We start from the raw sequence: 12,071 nt of genomic DNA, 5'->3' as shown, positions 1-12,071 counted from the left end.
AGTGGAAAATACAGTGAGGAGATTTATATACACACACAACATGAAAAATGGGTGTTATCATACGCATTGTAAGGAGAGTGATCACTTAAGATGAGAACCAATTTATTTGTGCATAAGCTTTCATGTCAGCTCATCTTAAGTGATCACTCTCCTTACAATGTGTATGATAACACCCATTTTTTCATGTTCTGTGTGTATATATAAATCTCCTCACTGTATTTTCCACTGAATGCATCCGATGAAGTGAGCTGTAGCTCACGACAGCTTATGCTCAAATAAATTGGTTAGTCTCCAAGGTGCCACTAGGACTCCTTTTCTTTTTGCGAATACAGACTAACACGGCTGCTACCTTGAAACTTCTCCAGCATGGAAGCACTTTAAAAAACAACAACAACAAACACAGTATTGTAATATCAGCCTCCAGTAAGGGGTAATTCAGTATCATTGGATCAGCTTTTCAACAATGAACCATCCCCTGCACTGACGCTCGTTCTTTTTGGAGATGGTGTATCTGGGATTGACATTCCAGTTTGGCCAGGGTGTTACCCGCTGTGACAAAGTTCCTCCCCTACCTTGGTGGGTCCTGCACTTATTGGTGGATTTTGCTCGCCTCAGAGATTCACGGCAGCCCTCAGTTTGGCCACTTGCATGGCTCAAATCTGCCGTTCACTCAGATAACCTCATCACTGGCCAGCATGGGCAAAAAGAGTAAGAACAATCCCGGCAGTTTCTTCTGATTCACCATGTGAGTTGGGGACCAGCTCAGAGCCCTTCACCTCTGGTGGAAGCTCCTGTGTTGGGTCAGGAGTTGGGAGATTTGGGGGGAACCCAGGGCCACCCTCTACCCTGGGTTCCAGCCCAGGGCCCTGTGGACTGCAGCTGTCTAGAGTGCCTCCTGGAACAGCTGTGTCACAGCTACAATTCCCTGGGCTACTTCCCCTTGGCCTCCTCCCAACACCTTCTTTGTCCTCACCACGGGACCTTCCTCCTGATGTCTGTTAACACTTGTACTCCTCAGTCCTCCAGCAGCACATCCTCTCACTCCCAGCTCTTTACACGCACACATACCTCACTAACTGGAGTGACAGCCTTTTTAAACCAGGTGTCCTGATTAGCCTTAATTAATTCTAGCAGCTTCCCAATTGTCTACAGGTGTCCTAATTAGCCTGCCTGCCTGCCTTAATTAGTTCTAGAAAGTTCCTAAGTGTTCTGGAATAGTCTCTGTTATCTTACCGAGGGAAAAGGGACCTGCTTAACCTGGAACTAATGTATCTACCTTTTACCACGCTCTTGTAGCCATCTGGCCTGACCCTGTCACACCACATAGATTGGTTAGTGATGTAGTTAATAGAATGCCAGCTCTTACCACAGCTGGATGGGCAGCTTGGCAACCCTGTGTTTGGGTTAGCTACCCAAGTCACAGTGCCACTCTTAGGTCTCTCAATGAAACTAAGAAAAATTGAATGCTGCCATTGTTTCACATCAACTTCTGGGGTTTGGATTTCAGGCTGTGTCCACGTCCAAACTTGGTACTAAATTAGGTTGGTTGTTCATGGCATGTTGCATTTGACTTGCAAACAAAGTAGCAGCAAGTTCACTAGGCATTAAGGTTCAGAGTGGGTCAGCTTTGAAAATCCATTATGTGAAGTGCTAGTAGTTTCTCAGATGAAAATAATTGCATGTCACTTTAAATATTCAGTCAGCAGCTGGTTATTCATCCTTTTGGATGCATTTCACTGTTATGGCTCATTATGAGACAAAATTAGTGATCCGACCGAGTGACAAAGTGATGACCCTACCAATAGAAATGCAAAAGAAAGTGTCTCTTACTTCTTTCTATTAGGACTTTCTCAATCTGAAAGGAAACGGCCGGTTACCAATTACATGAATGGGACAGGTGAACAGGACACATAGCGGTCCAGAACCGGGCTTCATACCCTCTAAATATATCTTGGAGAAGCAGTTATAAGACAAGCATCATGAGTGTGGCAACAGCTAGGTCCAAACTCATGCAGCAGCGGAAAGCGGAGGAAGAGCAGGGACTCTGACTTCCCTGTGGTTAATAATTGTGTGGTATGTGTGTGTTTAAATTTGACTTTCCTCTGCTGGCATTGAAGAAAAGAATAAAAAGGCTCCCAAAGGAACTATAAACCTTTTTGTGATCAGTGTTGTGATGCTTGGGGAGAATATGTAACATTTGGTCACTGCCCTTCAGGCTCTCCCTTTCCCTGTGTGGGGAAGGTGGGGGATGGCTCAAGTTAGTACAGCAGTCTGTCATAAAGACCAGGTTTTTCGCTCTCTGTTTATATCTGTCCCTTACTGTGTCTGCCAATCACTCTGTGTGATTTCAGTACTTTTTAGTAGGCTTGGTCTCTCCTAGAATGTTGTTTCATTTTGTCACTCTCTTTATAGTTCACAGAAACACTGCGATAAGTACTCCCTGACCCCAGGTACACATCCTCTTATGGGATCTTTAAGCAAGGATCTCATTGTGATCACCCCCACTGCCATATGCTCTCTAGACTTCCTGCCTCCTTTTAAATGGTCAGAGGTGCAATAATTTTAATGGAGGATGGGTATCTAAATCTCCTGCACTGTTTTGAAAATCTCAAACCACATTATGGTCATATTCTACCTTGTAATCCTGGCCTCTCCTTCTTATGGGAAAAGGGGGAAATTCAATCTTTGATAATATAATACCTTGTTCTTTTATAACGCTTTTCTTAAAGCAATAAGGCAATAAGGAGAGATGGAGTTGGGCAAGAAAGGACTCAGATAAACATTTTATCTCTGATAAATATGTCACAAGTGAAATTAAAGACTGGATGTGCTAGGATCAGCTCATTCCATCCTAGATTATATTACACATCATCAACATTAGTATTAACAGAACTACGGTTGCACCCCGTCACAATGGGGACCTTATTGGAGCAATGATACTGACCTCCTTTGTAAAGTGCTTTGAGATCTATGGATGATAAGCACTAGATGAGAGCTAAGGCTTATTGTTACTATTGTGTTGGATGATGTACAAATGTAAAATAAAATACAGTCCTTGCCCCTCCCAGCTTACAATTTTCAACAGGGCAAAATGTAATTGGGTGTGGAAGGAAGAGGATGAGGATGGCAGCAATAGGAACACAAGAACTCACCAGTCTTCCAGGCATGATGGCTCTACCTTTCCAGCAATTACTTTTACAAAAGTAACTGCTGCTTTCAGCCATCATCAGCCTCTCCATCTGTACTAGGCATGTCATCAGCTATTCGAACAGCTTCAAACCACAAGTTATGGTGGAAATACTTTTCATAAAACATGTTGAAACAGAAGCTGCACATGAATAAATGTATATTGGTGCCTGACAAGGCTTAAATGGAAAACAGTTTTACAGAGAGGGATTCTATTAGTATCATCCACTCCTGGGGATAAATACAGCTTCTTACTGTCTGCTGAGGGGGAGCCAAAAGATAAGGAGATGACAAAACACAATTTTAAATGTTCTCTGAGAAGGTATAAATATAATAATGAGTCATTGGTAAAACAAAGTTTCAGCTGGAAAAAAGGAAGCTGTTGTGATTCTTCGGTCTTAATTGTTCAGAGTTTCTTTGCAAAAAATGCAAAGTATTGGGGATTTGAAGGAGATTCCAAATCTACTCTTCCATTAAAGTCTTGCAAGTTCCATGCAAACATCTACCTGTCCCTCCCTTTTTTTGTCAGATCTCAGATACATGTGTGCAACCCTCATTGGCTTCAGTGGGAATTCAGTCTAGCTGAGAGTATATTTTAGCCCTGAGTCTCTTGCCTTTCTTTACTAAATAGTTGCATCAGAAAACATGGCCATTTCTAGAAGTGGAGAGACACAAGGCAGCGACAGATTCTCAAAACAGAGCCCCCTGATTAGACACAGACCAAAGCCAGGGATAAGTACTAAGTATTGGACTGGGATGTTAATGATAAGCTCAAATTCTCTGGGCCTGAGTCCGGTGCAAGCAAATCTCTCTTCCTTTGCATTGATATTTTGGAAATCTGTGGTGCTATAGTTATTGGAATGAGGCACCATTGTGTGAAATGTGGCAGCCTTTACCATTAGGGCAGCAAATGTGACTTGGAAATGGATCTCGGCTAATTTTATCTCACCTCTATTGTAATGATATTTCTTTCAGGCCCCTTGGAGGCCAGGAGGAGTTGCGGGTCACAAGGGCAGAGGGTCACTGGTGTTACCTATCTTATTTGATGCCCCATAAAGGTTTGAATTGTGGTCTGTGTTCTCCTCACACTATGACAGAAGCCTCTGGGGTTACAAAGTGCTAAAACTGCCTGGCAACAGATGAGAGGTTAGTGAAATCACTGAGGGCAGACAGGGAACGATAGAGGATAGGCTAACTCATACTGTGTTCTTGCAAGTTAGGTCCCTTTCATGTTTTTTGTCTTGGGATGTAGGATTTGCCATACTCCATCAGACCATTAGTCTATCAAGACTGGCCTCTTGTCTCCGGCAGTGGCTAATACCTGATGCTTCAGAGGAGAATGGAAAACCCCCATTATGCAATTGGCCAATGTACAGTTCTGGGATGGCATGGGGCCCAGTGATATTCTATACCTCTTTGCAATATGGTGAAATGCTTTGTAGTGCATGCCATACCTACTTCAACACTACAGCCCCTGATGGGTCCTGCCTATGGCTTTGTGCATAATGTGTATTGCTTGTCTACATTAGTTCAATCTGGATTGGATTCAGAACTGTTTTCCAAATACAAATTGTACAGTAGATTTTTGGGCCACATCGTCAGCTGGTGTAGACTGTCAAAACTCCATTGAAATCTGTGGAGCTATGCTGGTTTACACCAGCTAGGAATCTGTGGCCCTTAACCTCTCAGGCCTGCCTCTAGAGAGACAGGTTGGGAGGTGGAGAGGAACCACATGCTGGCTTTTGCAGCTGAAATGAGACTTTGGAGGGGAACTCCCAGATTTATATGAGGATTTGAGAGGTCTCTGGTGCCCGGAACTCAAGTGGAATATAAGAACTTGGTCCCTCTCCTGTTCCTAAAAACTATTTGGTATGCATTGCACTTGCTACTGCATTTCCTTACTCTAAAGACTCTAAAATTCCAAATTAAAAAAAGGTACAGTGAAAGCAAAGGCAGGATAAATAGCCGCAGTGATCTGAGCTGAAGAGCTGGAAGCTCTATTCATGTATTTAGAAAGACTCTGAAGGTTCCTCGTAGCAGCTGCAGCACAAAGCCTAGCACATTAATTCGGAGACTGCCAGAAATAGGACTGTCAGGCCTGAAATATCACTGCATTTCATTATTCTTTAATGTACATTACCATTGCCACTTTCTTACAGACTAGGATATGTTCTCTATAACTGCTCTGGAGATACAAGGAATCCTTGCGCTCCAGTGAAGTGAGGCAATGGGAGGGGACCCTATGGGCTTTAATGGACATGTGAACTAATCTGCAGTAGCCTGACCTATGAAGTAGAGAGGTTATATTGTATATTTATTACATTGGGAAGGGAGAGCAGTGGGACCCAAGGATCAGAGACTTAATGGCTAAACTGAAGTGATCTTAAAGGGCAGCAAGAAACCCTGGGTCAGAGAGAGTTGGGGGCTTTGAAGTGCTGGGCAAGCAGATGCTTTGCATAGAGACAGTGGACACAGTCTAGTGAATTCAAAGTGTTAGCACCCTGCTGAAATGAAAACCGAGTATGGCACTGGCTGGAGCAAGGTGTTAGGTATCACCTTGAGTACAGGGTGGACTTGGAACAAGGTCTGGGTATAGGGAGGAGGGGAAAATAGGAACAAATGCAGGCAGAAAAGTCAGGAGTAGAGAACTCCGCTATCGATCCTTCCCCTGCAGGGGAAAGCATGCTGGAGTAATCTGCATGTATATAATAAAACTGACACTCAAAGCTGCCGTGAATAATTCAGTAGGAGCTGTGATCTCAATTACAGTGCATGTCCCAGAGGTACAAAGAGAGAGAGAGCCTCAGGACCATCCATCCCATTCTGTGCCATTCTGAAAGGGGCATGACAGATGGGGGCTTGCATCACTGTAATCAAGTCACGCTTCACATGGTTATTGGTTTTAAAAAGAGGGACCGGGTGGGTGAATGAATCCAACTTGCCGCTTGTTGCTTTCAGATGATCCAGCTTGTTTCAGTCAGCCAGCCTGGTGCTTCTGTGTGAATGAGGAATTAGAAAGTGGGCGTGGAACAAGAGAGGTGAGTAACCCCACTCCATGTGATCAGTTCATCCACTCACCACAGCAGCACACTGAATAGCACTACAAATGCATTATTTTCCCAAAGTGCAGACACTTCATTTTCACCTGTAGTTTGTGGTTGAGTTTTACAAATATTGCTGCCAAGCTTACAGAAGTGACTCTAAAAATGGTATGCCGCTGTTCCATATCTTTCCCCCTCAGTGATTTTCAGATAAGTAGGCTGCACCATTTATAAATCAAAATCTTCCAGCTGGAGTTGCAAGCTCAGCCTCATCTCAGAAAATCAAGCTGTGCTGTACCTACTTCCTACATCATCTCCAACAGTAAAGATTCTTGGATCTGAGCTTAGCTGACAATGTATTTGAAAACAAGGAGGGACACAACAGACTCCAGTTCGCTCCTTCACATCTTTATTGGCATTGAAGCAATGGTGAGAACAGAAATTTTGCTTTTGTGAATAAATTAAGCGGATAGGACTCAGGAGATATGCAGGGAGCAGATTTGTGTGGAAGAATTTTTCTAATACTAAACCAATATCAAAGCTCTTTTGGAATCTCTCTCTCTAACACTACCTGCCTGTGTTTCAACTGATGTCCCATCTCAGCAGTGTAGTGGTAACCAGCAAGAAACTCAGAAATCTTAGTTTGAATGAACGATTAAAAATCCCTCTCCTGCGTTGCAGATGCATACCTGCACCCAACTATGGGATACTGGCCTTCCTTCCTGCATAGCAGTAATTCTTTTAACTGAATACTATGTAGTCCTTGGATAGAATAATCACAGCAAGCCTAGCATGTATCTGTCTCCTGGTTTCATACAGAGCCCTGAAAATATAGCAATAACAGAGGAAAAGCAATGAGACACTGCTGGTCGGTGTGACAGGCCGCAGCCGCAGCACATTACCAAACTGGTGTCAAGGAAGCGGGGCAGGGAAGGGAATGGCACCAGGTTGGCAGGAGAGCTCACAAGAACCCTGCAAGGAGTAGAGGGGAGACAATGGGCTGAGCGTGAGAAAGGGGTAAACCCCACGGAGGGGAAGGACTGATTTTCACTGGGGGAAGGGAGATGAGATGAAATTGAGCGAAGGGGAATGTCGGTGAATATCAGGAATGATATTCCCTTTCTCCCAATCCCAGCCCTGAGCCTTTTCCCCTGCTGGATCCCTCACTCAGAACAGCCTCAAACATCAACCTCCTCTTATCTTTGTCTCCAGTCGTTTCACGGTCATTGAAGACACCAAATTATACCAGCAGTTTTTCACAAGACAACCAGGTCATTCTTATCGGTGAAAGAAGAGAGGAATTGAATAGGTGCATTTGGCTGACCACGGTGTGGCATCACCGTGTGCTTACATAGCTGGTCGGAGTTACAGTCCCTTTCTTGTGCAGCAGTCACACCATTTCTTCTGCATGATGTTTCAAATCACATCCTGGACACCACTCTCTTGGACTAGGACTGTTCCAGACAGATTCTTCTATAGAATAATAAAATAATAATAATATAATATAATCCAAAAAGATCAGCAGATTCCTTATGAATGAGGACAGGTCAGTTTCTTGGATGAAGAAGTGTGTGTTCCCTGTTGTCTGAAGAATTCAGATCATGTTTTAATTCTATTTTCCATTGATGGTTTTGGTGAAATGCAAGTAATTAGTCTATGATTCTTATACGGGCCTTATCACATTTGTATCTGTGCCTCACAAACATTAATACATTTAACACCTTTCAACTCCCCTGGGATTAAGTTTTATTATCCCCATTTTACAACTGGGGGAAGTGAGGTATGGAGAGAATAAGTGACTTGCCCAAGGTCATACCAAAAGTCTGAACCATCACTTTAGGTTCCAGTCCAGTGCCTTAACCCCAGTGCCAGCCACTCACTGGAATGTCTGTGGTGCTGGTCAGGAGGATTGTCCAGTTGAGAAGAGTTTAATGCATTAATACAGACTTTTCCTGTAATGAATGTGTTGAAAGATTGCCAAACTAAACTGCAAGATCTAGAGCTGAGAGAGCGTCTCCAATGCCTCTTCTAATATTACATCTCAGCTTCCTCTTCCTGCTTCCAGCACTATCCTGCACAAGCTCCTTGTGCATGATATATTCAAGCATATATATTCGTGATGGAGAATATGCAAAAATTCCAGTTATGATCCAAATGTGGCCAGAACATGTTATCATAGGTCTGTGTTTTACCATATCTTACAGAATAGTGGTTATTCATGAGCGATGTAGGTTACCAGACCTAGGGGGGCGGTAAATCTATGTAGATTTGCATATAATGGGAGCAGGAGACTTTCTCTTATTCAGTGTTTTTACAGTGCCCAAAACAATGAGGGCATCAGCCTGATTGGGGGTGTAACGCAAATTTCATTTAATAATTTGTGTCCTAGGTTACCTCGTTTTTCCCTTAAACATGCAAGTAAAGTTTATTCTTATAGTAGATAGTATGATATTTCAATGCATATCAAAAGCAGGTGAAATAGAAGGAAACATTCATAATATACTGTATAGTGCTTACCCCTTCATGGAACCTAAAACATAGATAGTTGTCCTGCAGAAGTTACATATGGGTAATACCCTTGATTCTATGCATGGAGATACTTCCTGAAAGGCTTTGAGAATCTTACATTGTTGTGTATTTTACATAACTTACTTTTGTGAAATTGTGGCATTATGGGGCTATCCTACATCGCTGTGTGCCCTATATGATTGGATATCTTACAAGATTGTGTGTCTAGCATGGCTGCAAATCAGTTTGAGAGGGAGAGTCCAATGAGACCAAATTAAAGGGGAGAAGAAAAGGTGACATTTTCTTTTCAAGGAATGCCATCGCCATTTTAGATAAGCTGATAACTAAAAGGTGGGGTTTTATGGAAAGTGTACAACCAATAAATTCCATTATACAGTCCTGCTATACTGGCAGGATTATGGTGCCAGGTAGTCTAAGATCCAATGGTGAGTATTTTTATCATGCCAAGAAAATTATTAAGATGCTGCAGACTATAAAAGTCTCTGCACATTTCTCTCACCACCACCCCTTATAACTGTCAGTCTGTATTATTCAGAACATGATTATTTGAGGTTAATATAATAAAAAATCATCAGTTCTAGGAATTGGAAACAGGCAGTCTTTCTAATACTTTTAACACGTTATATATTTCATTTTCAAATTTGAAATGTCTTTTGTGACTGGATATACAGAACCCTTTACCTCACAGGGTCATTTTAATCTCTTTGGTAGTTTAGTGGAGTGGCACAAAGGGAGTGAGCCAAAGGCCAGGAACTGGTCCATTGTTTTTAGAACCTCCAGGCGAGACACTCCAACTTACAACGGCTCACTGGTTTACGTTAACTGATTCAGTAAATCAGAGTGAAAAGGTTACACAGGGATTTCCCAGCCCTGGCCATGTTAAGTACCTAGGGAAAGCAGAAGGATTTTATTCATTGCATATTCCTTCCCCCCTTCTCCTGATGCAACTCAGTATGGATTAAGTCCTTATGACTAGTTGATTAAATGGAGAGGGCCACGGTTCCATGCAGTGTATTTTACGGACTTTAGCCACTGAATTACTAAAAGGCCTAATTAGCTCTGGATGGGGCCCTATAATTGTATCTTTAAAAGTAGAAGAAATAAATACATAAATTTACCCTGCAAATCTGAGCTAACTTCAACAGCATGACATTAATTAGCACTCCAGCTTGCTATCTACACTCTGATAGCAGAGTGATTTAAGAGGTGATCAATAAATAAACAAATATTGAACAAAACCGTCCTGGGGCCGGTTTTGTTCAATATCTACATAAATGATCTGGAGGATGGTGTGGATTGCACTCTCAGCAAATTTGCGGATGATACTAAACTGGGAGGAGTGGTAGATACGCTGGAAGGGAGGGATAGGATACAGAAGGACCTAGACAAATTGGAGGATTGGGCCAAAAGAAATCTGATGAGGTTCAATAAGGATAAGTGCAGGGTCCTGCACTTAGGACGGAAGAACCCAATGCACAGCTACAGACTAGGGACCAAATGGCTAGGCAGCAGTTCTGCGGAAAAGGACCTAGGGGTGACAGTGGACGAGAAGCTGGATATGAATCAGCAGTGTGCCCTTGTTGCCAAGAAGGCCAATGGCATTTTGGGATGTATAAGTAGGGGCATAGCGAGCAGATCGAGGGACGTGATCGTTCCCCTCTATTCGACATTGGTGAGGCCTCATCTGGAGTACTGTGTCCAGTTTTGGGCCCCACACTTCAAGAAGGATGTGGATAAATTGGAGAGAGTCCAGTGAAGGGCAACAAAAATGATTAGGGGACTGGAACACATGAGTTATGAGGAGAGGCTGAGGGAGCTGGGATTGTTTAGCCTGCAGAAGAGAAGAATGAGGGGGGATTTGATAGCTGCTTTCAACTACCTGAAAGGGGGTTCCAAAGAGGATGGCTCTAGACTGTTCTCAATGGTAGCAGATGACAGAACGAGGAGTAATGGTCTCAAGTTGCAGTGGGGGAGGTTTAGATTGGATATTAGGAAAAACTTTTTCACTAAGAGGGTGGTGAAACACTGGAATGCGTTACCTAGGGAGGTGGTAGAATCTCCTTCCTTAGAGGTTTTTAAGGTCAGGCTTGACAAAGCCCTGGCTGGGATGATTTAACTGGGAATTGGTCCTGCTTCGAGCAGGGGGTTGGACTAGATGACCCTCTGGGGTCCCTTCCAACCCTGATATTCTATGAATAATAATATCTTGGCTTTCTTCATCACAGTGTACTTTACAGACCAAGGGCAAGATTCATTCATTGGCCTCTGGCTACAGAGAGTCTGCTGGAAATGGGGGCTCAATGGTGCAAGCTGCCTGTGAGGATTGGGCTGGAACTGTACAGTGCAGCCTATCAAGTTTGTAGTGCTTGCCAGTAGAGAGAAAGGATGGGAGTAGGCCAGCTTGGAGATGCCCTTATTCAGGGCTTTTCCCAGACAACCTCCAGGGATTTTAATGCTGCCCTTCCTCAGCCAAACCGACCTGAAGAAAGACAATGAGGGTACAGCTATTTGTGATTCACACAGGTGGATCCCTTCTAGCAAGGATGTTCCTGTGGAGGCAGGGGATGAAGTTTGTACCACCCTGTGCCTGCAAGTCTGAATCTGGCCTTAAATGTGCAGCAATCCTTTCAGCAACTTCTGAGTCAGAGGGAAGTGCATCTACTGAGGCCATGTATACACTACACAATTGTGTTGACCTAACTTATGTCCGCATACAGCCAGCGCAGTTATCAAATCGCTTGTGTGCATGCACACTTGGCTCCTTGTGTCAGCGGTGCACGTCCTCACCAGGAGTTCTTGTATCAATTGTATTGTCAGTGTGGGGCATCGGGGGACAGCTCCTGAAAGCTTGTAACAATTGACATAAGCAATGCAGTGTCTGTACTGATGCTATGTTGATGAGGTGCTTTTACTGGGGCTACATTTACACTACTGCCTATGTTGGCAAAACTTTTGTCTCTTGCAGTGTAAATATTCCACCCCCGGAGCGACATAAGTTACATTGACATAAGTGCTAGTATACACAGTGCTGTGTTGTGACATAGCTTATGCCGCTCGCAGGGATGGTCTTTTTATGCCAACAGGAGAGCTCTCTCCTGTCAGCATAGACCATCTTCACCACACATGCTGCAGCGCTGTACGCGTAGACGTGGTCTTAATTGGCGTAGAGAAGCACTTACATCAGCAGAAGACAAATTTAAGTGAGAACACTTCCACATTTCGATACAAGGTAGTTTATGTCAACCCTGTGTAGTGTAGACCAGGCCTAAGTTACCAATACCACTTTCTGAGACTCTGGAGTTTTCCTTGGAAGTC

The 12,071-nt window shown here is 43.4% G+C and overlaps 1 long non-coding RNA gene across 1 annotated transcript; it reads left to right on the top strand.

Annotated features, from left to right (window-relative positions):
• The first annotated feature begins 1,844 nt into the window (after positions 1–1,844).
• Positions 1,845–6,225, top strand: LOC140900895 (uncharacterized). The gene is made up of 3 exons (XR_012155740.1): positions 1,845–2,073; positions 4,162–4,332; positions 6,145–6,225. It is a non-coding gene; the product is annotated as an uncharacterized lncRNA (long non-coding RNA).
• Positions 6,226–12,071: the final 5,846 nt, after the last annotated feature.

Source organism: Lepidochelys kempii, chromosome 20 (assembly GCF_965140265.1).
Source record: "Lepidochelys kempii isolate rLepKem1 chromosome 20, rLepKem1.hap2, whole genome shotgun sequence".
In the NCBI taxonomy this organism is placed as follows: Eukaryota; Metazoa; Chordata; order Testudines; family Cheloniidae; genus Lepidochelys; species Lepidochelys kempii.
The sequence above is the reverse complement of the archived record's forward strand: the minus strand, read 5'-3'. Positions and strand labels throughout refer to the sequence as shown.